Raw genomic sequence first — 13,224 nt, forward strand, 5'->3', positions numbered from 1 at the left:
ACCACGCACTAAATTTCAATTGGATCGGATGAATTTTGCTCATCCAAGAGGCTCCAGAGTTCAAATCTGGGGATCGGTTTATATGGGAGCTATATATAATTATGGACCGATATGGACCAATTTTTGCATGCTTGTTAGAGACCGTATACTAACATCAGGTACCCAATTTCAAACGGATCGGATGAATTTTGCCCCTCCAAGAGGCTCCGGAGGTCAAATCTGGGGATCGGTTTATATGGGAGCTATATATAATTATGGGCCGATATGGACCAGTTTTTGCATGGTTGTTAGAGACCATATACTAACACCACATACCAAATTTCAATCGGGTAGGATCAAGTTTGCTCCTCCAAGAGGTTCCGGAGGTCAAATCTGGGGATCGGTTTATATGGGAGCTATATATATATTTATGGACCGATATGGACCAATTTTTGCATGGTTGTTAGAGACCGTATACTAACATCAGGTACCAAATTTCAACCGGATCGGATGAATTTTGCCCCTCCAAGAGGCTCCGGAGGTCAAATCTGGGGATCGGTTTATATGGGGGCTATATATAATTATGGACCGATATGGGCCAATTTTTGCATGGTTGTTAGAGACCGTATACTTAGACCACGTACCAAATTTCAACCGGATCGGATGAATTTTGCTGCTCCGGAAGGCTCCGCAAGCCAAATTTGGGGATCGGTTTATATGGGGGCTATACGTAAACGTGGGCCGATATGGCCCATTTTCAATACCATCCGACCTACATCAATAACAACTACTTGTGCCAAGTTTCAAGTCGATAGCTAGTTTCGTTCGGAAGTTAGCGTGATTTCCACAGACGGACGGACAGCCGGACAGACGGACAGACGGACGGACGGACGGACATGCTTAGATCGACTCAGAATTTCGCCACGACCCAGAATATATATACTTTATGGGGTCTTAGAGCAATATTTCGATGTGTTACAAACGGAATGACAAAGTTAATATACCCCCATCCTATGGTGGAGGGTATAAAAATGTTTGTGTGTAGTAAAAAGTACTTTTTCGCTCAAAAAATATCTTTTTTGTACCTTCGTAAAAATTGTATTTTCCATCCCTGCTATATATACATATTACTGATCTCGACTCAAATAATACAGAGCTTAAGGATTTGATTACATGCCGTTGATCACAAAACCACGAAAATAGCAGCAATCCTACTCTCATTCAAACAGGAGGCAAATCTTAACAAAACAGCAACAAAATGCAGGTAAAATGTTCGATTAGGTTACCCCATCGCACCTATAAACTTGGAATGCTCATAAAACGACAATAATTTCATTCAAGAAAACAAATATCGCTGAAAACTACCCACGATGTTTTTGACTCCATTGAACGAAACAAGAAAACCTTTTTATTTGTTGTTGTTATCTTAAAGATGCATGTATTGACGACTATTAAATGACCATTGTACAAAGAAAAGGCATTGAGGACATTTAGATACACAGATTTGTTTACGATTTCTAAATGAAGTGGAATACCTGTAGGCAGATCTCATTGTTCCTTTCATACCACCCTCTCTCAGACAAAGACTCGGCATGATGTCCATGAATTCAAAACAATAAAAAAATGACATCGCAAGCATTGTTGTTCACAGCCTATTTCTTGTGATCTTTCTCAAAGAGATTTCCCTGTTCTTTTTTTTTTGGCAATCGTTCACAAATCATTTAGATGACGGCGACTACGAAGTCGACATCATCATCATTACCATGCAATATAACCAGGTTGTAGGCCATAGACTGCATAATAAAACGAATGTCTAGTAGCGTCACAAAATATATTCATCTAAATATCTGTCGTTCAAAAGGTCCTCTTACTATACAAGGACATCACACAGCGCTGTAGCCATCCATGTATGATAGCCTGTCTCTGGGTACTGATAACATTGGCGTCGGCGAACTGTTGAGTTATTGTTAGGCAATCGCATGTCATTCATCGCTCATTCAAGTCACAGGAGAAAAGGACCTTTTTTCTTATTCGAAGATTAGATAAGTGAGAGAATCATATGTTGTCTCATCTTCACCCTGAAGCCTGGCGCCACATCTGTAATAGCACATAAGGACCATAGAAGGACATTTAACACATTTCATTGTTGGTTGAGAACGACAGTGCGATAATGGGGTCGATGCAATCGAATAGCCCTGCCTTTCCTTCGTCCTGCACGATTTCTGTTTACCACACACATGCGTTTGTGATCATTTGATCCCTTTAACACTTCAAACATTTAGCGAAGCCGTGATAAGATAAAATTAAGGACCAACCTCCATAGCGGTAGAGTTGAGATCATTAATGGCATTTTACTCATTGATCATTCAATGTTTAATGTAATGACCGAAATATAACTGATACAGAGACTATTATAAGATGTCAATTGGTATAAGAATTCAATGCATATGGGTGCCAGAGGTGCTCGATGGCTACCTAGTACCAAATTCCAAAGGTTCCATTTGTGGTAACACAATGAAATTGATAATCCCAGCTGGTACTGACAAGCACTTTTCATAAACTAAATTTTGGAAAAGAAAGTCTCGCTAAGTTTTAGTGAGAGGAACTTCATCTTCCTGTAGATAAAAAGAGAATCTGTACCAAGTTTCAGCACCAGGGTTGCGGTGTGATTACAACAGACAGGCGGAGGATAGATTCGAAATGTTGAATAGTTTGATCCGAGATATTTACCAATTACCAGGGCGGATGTCATAGGAAGACAGGGGAATTAAACTCTTTTAAGATTTGTAACCAGGGCTATGGAGTCGAGCCAATTTTGGTCGACTCCGATTCCAGCATTTTTCATCAGCCTCATTGCGAGTAATATGTATAATTAAATCACAGTTTAATAACACTCATTTGAAATTCCATTGTGAGAGTATCAAAAATGGACCGATATAAATTATCTTATTTATTTATATTCGCTCTAAATTTCACATTTGATAAGTAATTCGGCTTCAAGTAGATGTAAAAACCTGATATGGGTTAAAAAAAAAAAAACAAGTATATACGGCCGTAAGTTCGGCCAGGCCGAAGCTTAAATATGTACCCTCCACCATGGATTGCGTTGAAACTTCTACTGAAGACTGTCATCCACAATCGAATTACTTGGGTTGCGGTAACACTTGCCGATGGCAAGGTATCTTAAAACTTCCTAACACCGTAATATATACCACATAGTCCATATGTGGTATATATTAAACTAAAAAAGGCCGTTTAAATACGTATATAATTAAGTTTAAAATTTCTATAGAAATAAGATTTTGACAACATTTTCTATAGAAGCAAAATTTGGAAAAAAATTTTCTATAGAAATAAAATTTGGATAAAATTTTCTATAGAAATAAAATTCTGACAAAATTTTCTATAGAAATAAAATCTTGAAAAAATTTCCTATAGAATTAAAATTTTGACACAATTTTCTATAGAATTAAAATTTTGACAAAATTTTCTATAGAAATAACATTTTGACATTTGAAATAACATTTTGACATTTGTAAATTTTGGTAGATTATTTTTGGCTCGAGTCCCAACCATGATTGTGAACCGATAAGGACCAATTTTTGTGTGATTGGGGATCGCCTATATATAACTATAGACCGATATGGACCAATTTTGGCATGGTTATTAGCGGCCTTATACTAATACTATGTTGCAAATTTCAACCGGATCGGATGAATTTTGCTCCTCCAAAAGGCTCCGGAGATCAAATCTGGGGAACGCTTTATATGGGGGCTATATATAATTATGGACCGATATGGACCAATTCTTGCGTGTTTGTTGGAGACCACATTCTAATACCACGTTCCAAATTTCAACCGGATCGGATGAATTTTGCTCCTCCAAGACAAATCTGGGGATCGATTTATATGGGGGCTGTATATAATTATGGACCGATATGGACCAATTCTTGCATGGTTGTTAGAGACCATATACTAACACCATGTACCAAATTTCAATCGGATCGGATGACTTTTGCTCCTCTAAGAGGACCAGGAGGTCAAATCTGGGGATCGATTTATATGGGGGCTATATATAATTATGGGCCGATGTGGACCAATTTTTGCATGGTCATTAGAGAACATATACCAACACCATGTACCAAATTTCAGCCGGATCGGATGAAATTTGCTTCTCTTAGAGGCTCCGCAAACCAAATCGGGGGATCGGTTTATATAGGGGCTATATATAATTATGGACCTATGTGGACCAATTTTTGCATGGTTATTAGAGACCATATACTAACACCATGTACCAAATTTCAGGCGGATCGGATGAAATTTGGTTCTCTTAGAGGCTCCGCAAGCCAAATCGGGGGATCGGTTTATACGGGGGCTATATGTAGTTATAGACCGATATGGACCAATTTTTGCATGGTTGTTAGAGACCATATACTAACACCATATACCAAATTTCAACCGGATCGGATGAAATTTGCTTCTCTTAGAGCAATCGCAAGCCAAATTTGGGGGTCCGTTTATATGGGGGCTATACGTAAAAGTGGACCGATATGGCCCATTTGCAATACCATCCGACCTACATCAATAACAACTACTTGTGCCAAGTTTCAAGTCGATAGCTTGTTTCGTTCGGAAGTTAGCGTGATTTCAACAGACGGACGGACGGACGGACGGACATGCTCAGATCGACTCAGAATTTCACCACGACCCACAATATATATACTTTATGGGGTCTTAGAGCAATATTTCGATGTTTTACAAACGGAATGACAAAGTTAATATACCCCCATCCTATGGTGGAGGGTATAATTAGCCGATATCAACAAAAACTTATCATAACTTATTATGATTTTGTGAGCCCCAAACAAAATCTACGATCCAAGTTTTAGAAAAATATTGTCGTGGGGCCAAAGATTTCATGTCCTTAAAAAGCGAATGCGAATCTTGCTTAGCATAGAAGAACAAACATTGCAAATTTTCTACTTGAAGTCGAGTTCGAATTTGGGAATTTAGATTGTCGTTAACACGTTTTTAAGTGAGTGAATTAAAATTTGCTTCCTAGAATCAAGTACGCAAAACTTAAATTTAAAAAAAGGGTTGGTTTCATCCGTTACCAATTTGACGAAAATGTCTATAATTTCGAAAGGTTATATATTTCCTAATTTTTCATGGGATACAATTTGTTCCAAGCGTTGATTCTCAGAAAATGTATTGCTACTAATGAAAGTAGTTTTAATGTAATGAGTGAAAAAAAAAACAAGTCGTTACTCCACAGGCCGATATAGTCTCAATGGGCACCAAGATATTCAAGAAGTGAAATATGCGGATAGGTCTATATAGAATATTGCAGATAATTATAATTGGATGTGTTAAAATTTGTGATCGGTGGCAGTTTTTTTTTTGTGGCCGAAGGACTCAAATCTGGAGATCCTTTATATGACCCATTTGCAGAGTATTTAGAGCTATTCGATGTCTTTCAACACAAATATAGGAATGTATCTTCTCAGAATTTCTCAACGATTATAAATAAACACAAAGAAAGTGTTCAAAAATGATTCATCTTTATACCCACCACCATAGAATTGTGACGGGGGTATAATAAGTTTGTCATTCCGTTTGTAACACATCGAAATATCGATTTCCGACCATATAAAGTATATATATTCTTGATCAAGGAGAAATTCTAAGACGATATAACGATGTCCGTCGGTCTGTCTGTCTGTTGTAATCACGCTACAGTCTTCAATAATGAAGCAATCGTGCTGAAATTTTGCACAAACTCATCTTTTGTCTGCAGGCAGGTCAAGTTCGAAGATGGGCTATATCGGTCCAGGTCTTGATATAGTCCCCATATAAACCGACCTCCCGATTTCAAGTCTTGGGCTTATAGAAATCGTAGTTTTTATCCAATTTGCCTGAAATTTGAAATCTAGAGGTACTTTATGACCATAAAGTGGTGTGCTAAAAATGGTGAGAATCCGTCCATGTTTTGATATAGCCCCCATATAGACCGATATCCCGATTGGAAATCTAGAGGTATTGTAGGACCACTAATACGTGTGCCAAAAATTGTGACAATTGTAACAACCATGCCTAGGTCCATATCGGTCTATAATTATATATAGCCCTCAGATAAATCAATCCCCAATCACACAAAAATTGGTCCATATCAAATTCATAATTGTATATAGCCCCCATATAAGCGGACCCCATATTTAAATTCTGGCTCTCGATGTACCGTGCAAAAGTCCATATCGATTCGTAATTATTTGTAGACTTACCTATACATACCTTTATTGTGTAATATATACCACGTATGGACTAACTCACAATTCAAAAAAAGATGTTAAGAAGTTTTAAAATACCACAACCCAAATAATTCGATTGTGGATGAAAGTCTTTCGTAGAAGTTTCTACGCATTCCATGGTGGAGGGTACATAAGATTCGGCCTGGCCGAACTTACGGCCGTATATACTTATTAACTTCTTAACCGCTTTTTTATGTTTGTTTTGCATTCTGATATTCGCTACAGAAAAAATATTGTTGTTTTTTGAACAGTATCTGTTCGATATTATTGAAATCGGTTCAGAATTAGGTATAGCACCCATATATATCTTTCGCCCGATATACACCATATTACCACAGACGCCAAAGTTTTGCTACGATCTACGTGATTTTTTTTTTTGCACAGAGAGTAGAATTAATATTTTTACTATGCATGCCAAAATTTGATTGAAATCGGATCAGATTTAGATACTGCTCCCATATATATCTTTCGCCCGGTTTATACAGCTATGGGGACAGAAGCCCAAGTTTTACTCCGATTTACGTGAAATTTTGCACAGGGTGTAGACTTACCATTCTTTCTATGCATGCCAGATTTGGTGTAAATCGGTGCAGATTTAGATATAGCTCCCATGTATATCTTTATTTTTTTATTTCCATTTATTTAAGCAATTCAAAACCTTTACAGGGCCAATTTAACGAATTACAATGTACTACTCTAATCTTTAGTCCGATTTATATACATATGACCACAAAGTTCAAATTTTACTCCGATTTACATGAGAATGAATTGGGGGAATATCATATGGAAAACGACGATGAACTATCTGAATTAGACAGGTTGCTATTTTTGGTTAGTAAAAACGAATTTAAATGGGATAAAAATTCTCAATGGATGCGAAAACATGAAATTTTTCGAGAATCTTGTTTTAACGGTTCTAAACCAATTACAAAAAAAATTGAGCATTATAGACACATTATCGGTGAACCTTTACAATCGTTGGCTATTTCTTTTATGCCTGATGAAGGTGATATTCAAAAGTAAAATCACTTGCTATATGTGTAGAACATATAGTGATAAAAGAAGGAAGCGTCCTACAAGGAAAATCTGTAGGCAATGTAAAACACCAGTCTGTGTGGAGCACAGCTGGGTTCAAACCAAATGCTACAGTTGCCCAAAATAGACATATTTTGAGTTTTTATTTCCTCTTCTTCTATTTGTATTATTTTCATGTGAAATAAACAAACAAACTCAACTAAAATAACTTAAACCAAAAATATTTACATTTGTAAATAGTGGCAGATTTTGAAGAAAAATACAAGAATGTATTGAAAAACTGATATATTGTAAAAATATTGTTAAATATGTACATATTATGAAAGAGCACGAAAAATTAGCCATAGAGTCTAAATTGCATAAAAATCGGATAAATATTGTTGAAATGGCAAGAGTGTCAAAAATGAAATATTTACCTTTGTATATACACCCTCAAAAAAAATCGCTTCTTTAACATATGTTCCAAACATATTTTGCAGGAAGCACATATATTATTGCATACTGCCGAAACATTAATATGTTTGTTTTATGTGAACATATTATATGTTTGGAAGCATTTTGAGCCAAAAATATTATATGCTTGAAAGAATTTTTCCCAAACACGATTGTGCTCATTCCCTAACATACTCGTAATTTTCACTTCCACGAATTTTTTTAGTTATTGGCACCTTTCTCTGTAATACAAATAATGTTGAAGAAATTATTCACTTTTATAAATTTTTTAAATTTTACCTTTCGCCTGCACGGAGAATCGAACCGAGGACCATACAGTTTGTAAGCCAACACACTATCCACTGGGCTACGTAGCTGTTATAGTCACCAGTAGATAATTATCGTTTTAAGTTACATTTATATAGCATAGTTTGCAGCGCCCACGAGCCTATGCAAACATAACATTATTTAACAGAAACATACATTTGTTTGCCACGTGGAGCAGTGGTTAGCATGTCTGCCTTGCATGCAAATGGTCGTGGGTTCAATCCCTGCTCCGACCGAACATTTTTTTTTTTTTTTTTAATTTACACATTTATATTTATACTATATTAATTTTTTTTAAATGAAACTTCGAAATGTGCGTTATTAAAGATTTATAGTCAGTAACAGTGCTTGATATAAACGAAATTGAATGATTTTTGGATAAAATATTATTTTTTATTGCAAAAATAACAATCTTGTAATAAAAAACTGTTTTTGTACAAAACTTTAAAATTTGGAAGGAATTCAAAAACTAACAAAAGAAGAACGTGGAGTCGAGTATAAACATACATACATAATTTTATAATATTAACATAAATTTATTTAGGAGTGAACAGTTTTTTACTAGCATTTAACATCATCGCTCTAAAATTCCTTTTATTTTTCTTTAATAATTCATTTTAAAGAAAATAAACTTTTTAAATTGTTTTAGCTGTAAAACTCGAACTTAATGCCCGCTTTTATATTTGATGGTGTCCGTCAACTCCTCGTGGACTACTTTTTAATAAAGAGGAACTAAAGTTTGTTTTTTTACATTTTACTGTGTAATTTTTCACTATTTCCTCCTTATTTCATTTTACTGTCCCAACTCTAAAAAGAGTATAGTGCCCTTTCGTTATTTTTATGAAGACCCCTGATTTCTTTTAACGAACCAAGAAAAAAATTGTGCCCATAATGCCAAAATGATAAACAAAACACATGTCCACACATACATAAAATGCTGCTCTCAAGGCGAAAACATAAGCTGTTTGTTTTTCAAATGTCTATTCTCTTGGTTCAGAATGTATATTCTCTTTATTCAAATTAAATAATATTTAGACTTAAACATATCAAATTTTTGGCCTTATCATAAAACAGTTTTCCGAAACAACATACAAGCGGTTTCACAGAAATTGTTCTCTTTTGACTCTTTTGCTGTGTTATATTGATATCTTTCGTCAACTCTCCCGGTTTCCATCTCTACTTCTCTCTATACTCTCTCTGTCGCTTTGAATAAAATATCACAACATATGTATGTTTAGTCGAAATTTGTAAATTTATATATGTTTGTATTCACACATATGATTTTTATGAAACATTCATGCCCCAAACATAATATATTCTAACATATTAACATAGATGTCCCAAACATTTAGTGTTAGTTCAGGAACATTACATGTTCGCACTTAAATATATTGTGGTTTAAAATCGTGCCCGAAACACATTTTGTTTATATCGGAACATATGAAAAACATATTTTTCTAACAGTGTAGTGCCAAAGGTAAGGATAAAGACATTTTTTAAAGACATTGGCCTTAAATCTAGGACCAAAAAAAAAATAAATTAGGATACAGATCCCATTTATCGAATTTTGTTAATCAAATACCAAATTCAAATTATAACGGATACTTCAAAGAATTCCACAAAAAAATACTTTAAAGCAAAGATGCTAACTCCTCGAAATAAGTCTTAGACTATATTTGAAGTGTTTTTATCTTAAATCTAACGATTCACTATTTCAGTTAATTTAAAGACAAATTCTTCAAATCAAAAATGTGTTTCTTTACTTTAAGGAAAATTTGGCTTAGTTCAAAGAAATGCGAACTTAGAGGAGGGCCGCAAATTTACAAAATTTGTGTTCTAAATTTAATGAAAAAAAATCTTCAAGTAAAAATTCTAAACTTTATTTTAATTAAAATTTCATTATTTTAAAGAAAAGAAACGCATCCTAAAATTTAGGTTGTATAATCTTTAATATCACGTAAATATTTTTTTAGTGTACAGAATTCTTCCCTTTTTCCATGTCATAGCTTCAAATTAGTGTGTTTTGGAAATAAAATTTGTTTTCGGAAAATGTAATTTTTGTGGTTGTAAAATTTAGATTGATACCAATTGACGGATAAATAAGTAACAGTTGTACTTAGTTGTTAACCATCTTTATAATCTTAAATTTGTTGTAAGAAGTTAAAAACACAAGCAAAATAATAATGAACAGTTAAATTTTTATTTTTGTCTTGTTTTATGACAACCATTCTAAACAGACTTAACAAATATAAGCGACCTTTTTATCGCCATGAGACTTTTTTTTTTCTGAAAATGTGACTTTTTATGCGACTTTTAAAAATTCCAAAGTGCAACACTGATGTGAGGAGTATCGGAGTAATATTTCTATGCATATCATATAGAATAAGGAAGTTTGTATAACACCCTTTCTACACTGAAAAAAATATTGTCATGAGGCCAAAGATTTCATGTTCTTAGACGCATTTCTCTAATATAAAGTTTTTTTTTCCTATCCAAAAGTCGATAAACTTGTCAATGAAGTCATGTTATAATTAAGTGATTTGACTTAAAAATGGGTATCATAACATGAAAGATTTTTTTTTTTTTTGTCGAAGGTCAAATTGGCTTTAATAATTCAGAAAAATTCTTTAAAATTAATGAAATTGTCTTTAAATTTGTTGTCTTTTTGCATCTTGACTACAAAGCAAAAAATTGTTCAAAAATAGGACATGTTTTTCAACACTTTATTTTAAAGAAGTTTTTTACTTCAAACATAGCATAATTTCGACTGGAAATCGAGTCTGAATTTGGAAACTAAAGTTGTCGTTGACTTGTTTTAAAGGACTTTGATAGCATATGAAGAAAAAAAGCTGAGAAAGCGAAAAAATAAAATTTGCTTCCTAGAAGCAAGTACACAAAACCCCAATTTTAAAAGAGAATTGTGTCTTAAAAGTACTCTTACTTGAATTCGCCGCTTCTTTGGCTTGGAATAAATACCAAAATTGTTAAAGTAAAGACAAAATCTTTGGAACCGGGCATGTTGTTTTTTTTTTCTTCAGTGTATACTGGATATTATAGTAGTTCAAATTTTCTATATTACACTGAAAAAAATATTGTCGTGAGGTCAAAGATTTCATGTCTCTAAAATACGAATACAAATTTTGCTTAGCATAGAAGACGCATTTCTCTAAAATAAAGTTATTTTCCTTGTACAAAAGTCGATAAACTTTTCAATGAAGTCATATTGTCCTTATAATTAAGTGATTCGACTTAAAAATGGGTATCTTAACATGAAAGAAAAAATGTATAGGCTAAGGTCAACTTGACTTTAATAATTCAGAAAAATTCTTTAAATTTAATGAAATTGTCTTTAATTTGTTGTCTTTTTGCATCTTGACTACAAAGCAAAAAATCGTTCAAATATAGGACATGTTTTTCAAAACTTTATTTTAAAGAAGTTTTTTACTTCAAACATAGCATAATTTCGACTGGAAGTCGAGTCCTAATTTGGAAAATAAAGTTGCCGTTAACTCATTTTTAAAAGACTTTGGTAGCATATGAAGAAAAAAAGCTGAGAAAGCGAAAAATTAAAATTTGCTTCCTAGAAGCAAGTACACAAAACCTTAATTTAAAAGAGAATTGTGTCTTAAAAGTATCCTTGCTTGTATTCTCCGCTTCTTTGGCTCGGAATCAATACCAAATTTTTTAAAGTAAAGACAAAATCTTTGGAACCGAGTATGCTTTTTTTCAGTGTACTTCCCAATATCTTGAGATTTATTTCTGTATTAAAAAAAGTCTAAATAAATAAACACTAAATGCATTATATTAAACAGTGTACTACCCTGAGTAAACCTTTCTCACGCCATTGCCAGCTGGAAGGAGATGACTACCAAAAATGGTTGTTATGCTCCAATAGTTGCCATAAACATGACAAGATGCCATAAAGGTAAGTTTTGTGCACAAATGTAGCATCTAGTAGACTAAATAATTTATGATAAAATTATACGCCAATAAAACAAATGTTACACTCGACTCCATTTAAAACGAAAGCAAAAATTTTAAGTGGAATACCAAAAACAAACAACAGACCCTAAAATGTAAGCAGGTACATACAAAGACTTTCAAAGATAAATATGCAGACATTAAAAAAAAACCTTGTTTCAGTTTGAGCAAGCGTATGTAATTTATGCAAAACTACGTTAAACACCATATTGAACAATATTGGGTAGTGAAACCGAAATTGATCCAAATAAAAAGCAAATATCTACAGCATAATAAAATGGAAGCAACTAAACCGCATTTCACTCCATAATGCATTGAGCATTGAGTCGTCGGGGGTTGGCTATGGTAGTTGAGCTAATGGTCAACGACAACATTTGTTTGGGGTCCAAATGGTCAACATTGTAACTGGCCAACAACAGCAATGGGACCCGAAATTTATCAAAAAACAATAAATGTGCCAACCAAGAAGAAAAATGTTAGCAGTTTAGTCACCGTAAACGACATTTCCAACAAAACCCGACACACTTAAGATATTTTACGGTTATTTGGTTTAGAACAACGACCCACTGAAAATCTACATTAAAATATTTTTTGTTTTTAATTTAAAGACTGCTTGGTCAATGCACAATAAAATAGGGACATTCTGTTGCCATTTTTGAGACAAATGTCTTTTAGGTACTTCGTAGGTGTGTGTGTGTGTGTTTGTAGGTGAGTGGCTGTCCGAATGTAATTTATTGACCATTTCCGTGTGTGAGCAATTATTCATATATGATAGAGCGATCCAACCACCATTCAACCTGAGCAGAATTGCATTGAAGATAAGAGGGATGTTCATATTAGCTTTGTGGATTCTTTGGTGATATGACATTGCTATGCGAACACATTTAGGGAAAGGTTCCACCGGCCACATGTCCATACATCCAATTATATTCAAATACGAAAATTTGTCACATATTTTCCATCGGTATCAATCAATTGGGGCTCCTTTGTGTTCTATGTACCCAAAAAGGGAGACATTTTTGAGGAAATTTTAAAACTGAAGTCATGAGAAGAAGTGTCCATGTGGTGCGATATTGTCCATCGAATGACATCAGTCTGTCTTACCATCTAAAGTCGATATACCTATTACAATCACTCTATAGCCTTAATAATGCAGATACCGC

This window comes from Haematobia irritans, chromosome 4, assembly GCF_050003625.1.
Source record: "Haematobia irritans isolate KBUSLIRL chromosome 4, ASM5000362v1, whole genome shotgun sequence".
NCBI lineage: Eukaryota > Metazoa > Arthropoda > Insecta > Diptera > Muscidae > Haematobia > Haematobia irritans.